The sequence below is a fragment of the Physeter macrocephalus genome, chromosome 5 (assembly GCF_002837175.3).
Source record: "Physeter macrocephalus isolate SW-GA chromosome 5, ASM283717v5, whole genome shotgun sequence".
Classification (NCBI taxonomy): domain Eukaryota; kingdom Metazoa; phylum Chordata; class Mammalia; order Artiodactyla; family Physeteridae; genus Physeter; species Physeter macrocephalus.
This window is the reverse complement of record NC_041218.1, coordinates 61559803-61566917: the sequence shown is the minus strand read 5'-3', so window position 1 is coordinate 61566917 and position 7115 is coordinate 61559803. Positions and strand designations below refer to the sequence as shown.

The 7115-nt window shown below is 37.5% G+C and overlaps 1 long non-coding RNA gene across 1 annotated transcript in view; it reads left to right on the top strand.

The window, feature by feature from the left end:
• The first annotated feature begins 5460 nt into the window (after positions 1-5460).
• LOC129392138 (uncharacterized) overlaps positions 5461-7115 on the top strand; it is a 29952-nt gene continuing 28297 nt past the window's right edge. The window contains exon 1 of the long non-coding RNA XR_008617420.1: positions 5461-5575. This is a non-coding gene — a long non-coding RNA (uncharacterized lncRNA). The remainder of the gene's footprint in view (positions 5576-7115) is intronic.

Below are 7115 nucleotides of genomic sequence, written 5' to 3'. Positions count from 1 at the left end.
TTCCCCTCCAAACCTTTGAGTAATTGCCTGACAAATTCCATAACTTAGCACCCAATTGTGACCTTGAGGAAGAGAGGGTACCATTCTTGGTTTCCTGCCCACCATTTTTCTTTCCTTATAGAAGTGCAAAGTACTGCCTACAAGCCCTGGGAAGAAATGCTGCTGTGCAGGATATTCAGTAAATAATTTTCAGGGAATTATACTTGAGAAGCCATTGGGTTTCTATTTGTCTTACCTGGAGTCACAGCAAGCTTTCACTCAATGAGGGCACTGACCTGAGAACCGGTGTGAGCTGTGTAACCAACCAGGAGACAAACGGAGTATTTTGGTTTTCTAAACATAAATCCATTTTTATAGAAGATAGCTCTAGGACCAAATTCTCCCTCCTGATATGGGCATCATATAGTAACAATAAGATTCCCAGTTACAGTGCACACTGAGTTTAAAGCTTTTAACATTATTCTCCAGATAGTTAATTTTTTCCATTTAGGAAGGCATGAATTACAATTTTCAAGTTAATTCTGCTCTGTATCCCCATAGCATGTTTTCCCAGCATATTCTATGATGTTTCCTGCCTCTTGGCTTTACTCATGCAGTTTCTCAAACTGGGATGCCCTTCCTCCTTTCTTCAGTTTGCTAAATCCTCATTACCATTTTAGGATTCATTTTAGGGCACTATGCCCTTTTGGAAGCCCTTTTTGGACTCCCACGTTAGGCTCAGTGCCCCTCCTCCAGCTTCCCATTGCACTCAATATCTTTAAATTATTTTTTAGCTTCATTTAATTGAAATTATCTGCTTTGAGGGTTTTTTCCCCTCCCTTCATTAGAATCTCAAGTCCTCATGGGTAGGGTCCATCTGTATTCAGCCTTTTCACCTTTAGATCTAGTAAAGTCCTTAATAATGTCAGTTGAGCCAAATTAAATGGGCAAAGCTGGTCATAAGATGTAGTGAGAGTTCCATAATTCATTCATTTCAGCTTTGGAAGTGAGAACTGATTCTCTATAGCCACCATTGAAACAAGGGAACCAAAATTAAGCTCCAGCCATCCCAGAGAAGGTAAATAGAAGACACTGAAGCTAGACTTGAATCGTATTGCTGACTTCTAATTCTAACTTGTTTTGAAGCAAGTTGTTTATTCCACGTGTCTTAATTTGCACAACTGCCATATGACTATATTATATTCACTGAAATCTGTGAGGTCTGCTATTCTTATTGAACCATTGGATATCAGCCATTATGAATGCAGCTCATTATGCCAAAAACATAGCACGTGCAGTTTAATCAATGCAGAAGTGAAGACCAAGAGTCTTGGAGCAGTTGTACTGATTTGACATTTTCCTGGAATCGACAAGGAGATGTACTTCCATGTGGCAAGCTACTGGATCCCCCCCAACCTCCTCCTTTTTCAAGTTATAAACACTTTCCTCATTGACATTTATTAGAAAATAACACAAAGCAGATTGCTGGGTTTGCATTCTGTGGATGTTTCATATTGGGCATATTGTAAGCTCTCTGTGTGCCAGGCATGATGGCATTCTTGGAGGTTAAGCTTTTAAATCCTGTTCTACCACTTAATAATTTCATTGACTTAACCTTTATATAGATGAAGTGTATAATTTCCTCAAAGAATACTTTGGTGCCCCATGCTTGCCGAAAGAATACTTCAGGTTGGAAATTCGGTCTGTGATCTGTCAGGTGATGAAACAAAAGGTTTAACTTAAACGCTAGGTCACAAAGGGACCTAGGTCACAAAGGATCCAGATGATTTTGTATTTGGTTACAACATCCTCCATCTCCCTGGCATGTCTATCCTTTCGTCTCTTTTCTGCCATCTGTCAATATACTTGAATGAAAAACTTAATCACATACGCTATCAACAGGTTGGTTTGGTTTTTTTTCCACCTTCTCTTTGATGAGGTGGTAATAAAAGAGTATATCATAAAACAGTATCCAGTTTTACATTGTTTTCAATTTTTTCTCCAGAGCTAAATAGTTTAAGACTAAGGCTGGACCCATTAGTAATTCCAGTATTTGAGTCAAAAAAATCAAATGTTATATTTGATCTAACTTAAAGAGGAAAATAAAACATAATTTTCTTCCATTTTTTTGTTCTTTCTGTTCTATCCATTGTTTCCATTCTATGGTGAATTGTATATTTGATTATTAATTGGTTTTCATTTATTATTAATAAAATTGTAGGTTTTATTATTAATTATAATAATACAATATAGTAAATTACCACATTTGTTTGGAAATTGAACATTTGAAATTAACCAGTATAAGAAATTAACAACAGTATATAAAGTGGCTTTAGTTATGAACCTTGGAGTCAGAATCACCTGATTTATTCTGGGCTCAGTTAAGTACTAGCTGTGTGACCTCAAGTGCATTGCTTAATCTTTCTAAGCCTCATCTGTAAAGGGGATATAGGACTATGTAACTTGTGGAGTTATTGTATGATTAATGAGATAATTGTATACAGCATTTAGTAGAGAGCTTCACACTAAGTGCTCAATAAATGATAATAGTTTTCATTTTTAATATTCTATTTAACTTTGACCACTAAAGTAAAGAGATAAAGTAATGAAATGCAGTTTTTAAAAAACCTACTACTCTATTTTTAAATGTGATTCTCAGGTGGTTTTATAAAAACTATTTTTATTATACATAGAGAGATATAGCTCCATGAATACAATTATTGTTATCTGCAGAAAGTCATCCACTGCTTAGCTTATGTGTCTCGGGTAACGGCTGCATATTGCTCTTCTATCACGCTTTCTACCAAGTCCATTGTACTAATGTCAACAACTTGGAACAGGATTCAGCAAACTGTAGCCTGCAGACCAAATCCAGTCACCTGTCTGTTTTTGTGTGGTCTGAGAGCTAAGAATGGTTTGTACATTTTTAAATGGTAGGGAAAAATTTTTTTTAAAGAATAATATTTTGTGACTTAGGAAAATTATATGAAATTCAAATTTCAGTGACTATAAATAAAGTTTTATTGGAACACAGCCACTCGCATTTATTTACATATTGTCTACGACAGCTTTCCATCAGCAGAGTTGAGTGCTTGTTATAGAGACTGCATGACCTCAAGGCCTAAAATATTTATTATCTGGCCCTTCACAGAAAGAAATATGTTGACCTCTGACTTCAAATAATAAAAATATATTTATGGATAAGTCTTTCAGAATCCAGTCTTCTCAATTTAAAGATTGTATTTTCGTTTGCTAAGGCTGCCATAACAAAGTACCACAAACTGGGTGGCTCAAACAATAGAAATTTATTGTCTCATAGTTCTGGAGACTAGAAGTCTCAAATCAAGATGTGGGCAGGCCATGCTCTCTCTGAAACCTGTAGGGGAGTACTTCCTTGCCTCTTTCTAGCTTCTAATGGTTTGCTCACAGTTTGGTGTTCCTTGGCTTGCAACTACATAAATCCAGTCTCTGCCTTGGTTGTTGCATGACGTTCTCCCTGTGTGTCTGTCTTCAGTGACTGTCTTCTAATAAGGACGCCAGTCATATTAGATCATACCCTACTCCTGTATGACTTCTGGAATCATACTTCTTAACTAATCTCATTTGCAAGGGCCCTATTTCTAAATAAGTGCACATTCTGAGGTACTGCGGGTTAGGATTTCAAAATATCTTTTTATGTTTGTAGGGTGGGTTGGTTGGGGAGACACAATTCAACCCATAACTGTCAGGAAACTAGATTTCAAAAATATAAAGGGATTCCCTCAAAGTCACAAGGAGAGTTAGTGGCAGAACAAAGAAGAGACTTTGAAGTCATACAGACTTGAACCAGAACCTGGAAAGCTGAAATTCTAATTAGTGAATAATCTTTCCACTACACTATATGGGTTCAAAGTGAATTAATCTCCCATACCTAATGTATATGCAATATAGAACTTTTTTGAGTCCTTTTTAAGACATATATGTGTCTTAAATATAAATATATATAAGCATTAATAATGAAACATACTATTTAAATTTCTGGACTATTATTGGCTCAAATTTCCAGTACTATAATTAATTTTTATTTATTAACACCAAGAGAGAATGAGTGTGATGAGTTTTTTCTTTCTATTTCATATGTCAGCTAACCATGCCAGAAAACAGAATAAACTGTATTCATTATCTACATTATGTAGTGACACTTCAATATTCTGCTAAACTATCAAAGTTTACATTTTTATTCAGAAGTGACAGGCATACAAGACAATATTAAAGAGAAAAATCAGTAAATAATTAAGTTCTTTTAAAAATAACATATAATTTTTTTCCTTTCCTAATGACTATCACTTTTATCAACCATAAAAACTCAAGCTTAAATTTATTTCTCTCTCAAAGACACTCTAAAAGTAGTAGCTGTAGGTAGGTTCTCACCTCCAGAGGTCTGTTAATGGTTGTATGCAAGGGGCTAATAGAATTTCTCAGTGTTAAAATATCGTTAAAATATGGATTATGGGAAAAAGGATCCCTTTAGAACTAAAAGTAATAGAAACATGGCAAATAAAGAAATATGTTGGTGTCACACAAGGGCAGGAAGCAGAGTTGGGAAACTTTTCACCAGACCTTGTTTGCCTGTGAATACCAACTATTCTACAGAGTATTTTTCAAACAGTATCAGATGCTTATGTTATGGGGAAGCCAGGGCACTTGATGTTAAAGAAAGCCACCTGTGTGATTTAGCAATGCTGTCCCCTTGAGCTAAATCCAGGCTTTTTGGTTTAATGTTTTAGAACATGATTCTGCCTCCATCAGCCAGTATTAGGGCAATGGGGTACATGGCTCAGTAGCCCTAGAAATTAATGCCTCCAAATGAACCTCCAGGTGTAACACTTGGACACTCAAAACATACAGTATTTTAGGATTAAATTACTAGGCTTTGAAGGGAAAAGCTGACAGTAGCTTCATTACTGCATGGAAAGTTCCAGGTTTTAATGGGCCATGGGGTAATTAATTGTCATAACTTTTGCCTTTGAAGTAGTTGGAAGAAAGAAAAAGTTACCCCATTTAACTGACAGAAAAACTGAGACAAGGGCAGCTAACTTGCTTGTGGTTACCCAGGGAATAGTTGGCTGAGACTCCAGGATTCCTGACTCCACATTCATTGCTGTAACCACCAGACTAAAACCATCCGCCAAAAGCTGTAATTTGGTCTTGAGGCCGTGGCCATAGTTTAGAACCACAGTAGTGAGGGAAACACACTTAAAGGAGGACCTTGAAAATCTTTCAAGGGAATTATGCCTCTTTATCTATGTTGCTTATGCAATGATTGGAATAAATGCGGGTTTGGGCCCCACCACATTTGTGGTTTGCGGTTAGGCTAGGGTCCCTTTCAGGAAACTGGGAAGGTTTGCCTCACCCTCGGGCCCAAGTTTTTAAACCAATTGTGTTGAGTTTATGATGCACAAATCAATGTCTTAACATTATGCTTTTTATTTGGCAGAAGTCATAACATGGGTTGCCATGGATGTAACAAGATGGGCCAGAGAGGAGAGGATTGGAGACGTGGAAACTGAGAGAGCACACTTCTTGGGACCACACGGCGATCTGGGACAGCCCTGAGGTGGGTGATTTGCAGGGAACTGAATGGGCATAGACTTTGCATTGAGAAAACCTTCAGTGTCTCCAGGAGAAGCAGAAGAGGTAGGTTCTGACCGTGGGTACCAGGCTGAAGTTCTGGAAGGCAAGCCTCAAGCATCATGGAGGTTGGGCTGTTCATCTTTGGGGTTGAGGCTCAAAGAGTGGGTTTCAATGTCAACATTCAAGTTATTTTTGAAAGAATAAAGCAATACACTCTGCTGGAATGGTATACCAGGTAATAATAATCATCACAGTAATATTAATAATAACGATATGACATCTCTTTATTGAGCTTCTATGGGATGGGTATTATGCTAGCTTTTTATATTTGTTATCTTTTTCATTCCTAACTATAGCCCTGCAATATAGGTTTTATTTTTTATATTCTATAAACGTGGAATTGAGACTCGGCAGGGTTAACTGACTTGTCCAAAGTCACAAGGATACAGTAAGACAGAGAAGGGATTTGAACCCAAGACTCCAATACCACTGTGCATGCTTTATGCTCATCCTTACTGGAGTAGAGGACATGTCAGTACTTCAGTCCATAGGCATAAGGTGAGAGCCTAGTTATCAGATCTAGGAGGCAAGGCTGATGGAAACAGTGGGCAAACTCTTAATGTGTCTTTTAAGAACAAAATTGATTATAGACATTAGGCCTTGGCTGTGTTTTCAAGTAGGAATGAAATGGCTCTAGAGTAGGAAACTGAAGTTGCTAAGCAGGTCCTATCCATATGTAAGTGCCTTTCCCCATAATGACAGCTTTTCCTCACTTATTAATGGTTATGGGCATGGACTTTGAGGTCATACAGATTTAATTTCAAATCTTGTTTCAGACCCTTACTGGCTGTGTGGTCACGGGTAATTTACTTAACCTCTCTGAGCCCTAGTTTCCTCACCTGCAGGGCTGGCAGCTCACAGGATTGTTGTGAAGAGTCAATAAACTCTTGTATGCACGTTTAGCCTTTGACAGGTTGTAAGCAGTCCTCAACATTACATTACATTTATTACATTAATTACTTTAGAATCACCCATAGGGCTGTGAAACCCCTGATGGTTGGGCACATTCCAGATCACTTTTTTTTTTTATGCTTTCACTTTATTTATTTTTTTATACAGCAGCTTCTTATTAGTCATCAATTTTATACACATCAAATTGTGTGTATGTGTGTACATACACATGTGTATACATGTCAATCCCACTCTCCCAATTCATCACACCACCACCCCCAGCCCCCTGCCGCTTTCCCCCCTTGGTGTCCGTATGTTTATTGTCGATGGGCATTTAGGTTGCTTCCATGACCTGGCTATTGTAAATAGTGCTACAATGAATATTGGGGTACATGTGTCTTTTTGAATTGTGGTTTTCTCTAAGTATATGCCCAGTTGTGGGATTACAGGATCATATGGTAATTCTATTTTTAGTTTTTTAAGGAACCTCCATACTGTTCTCCATAGTGGCTGTATCAATTTACATTCCCACCAACAGTGCAAGAGGGTTCCCTTTTCTCCACACCCTCTCC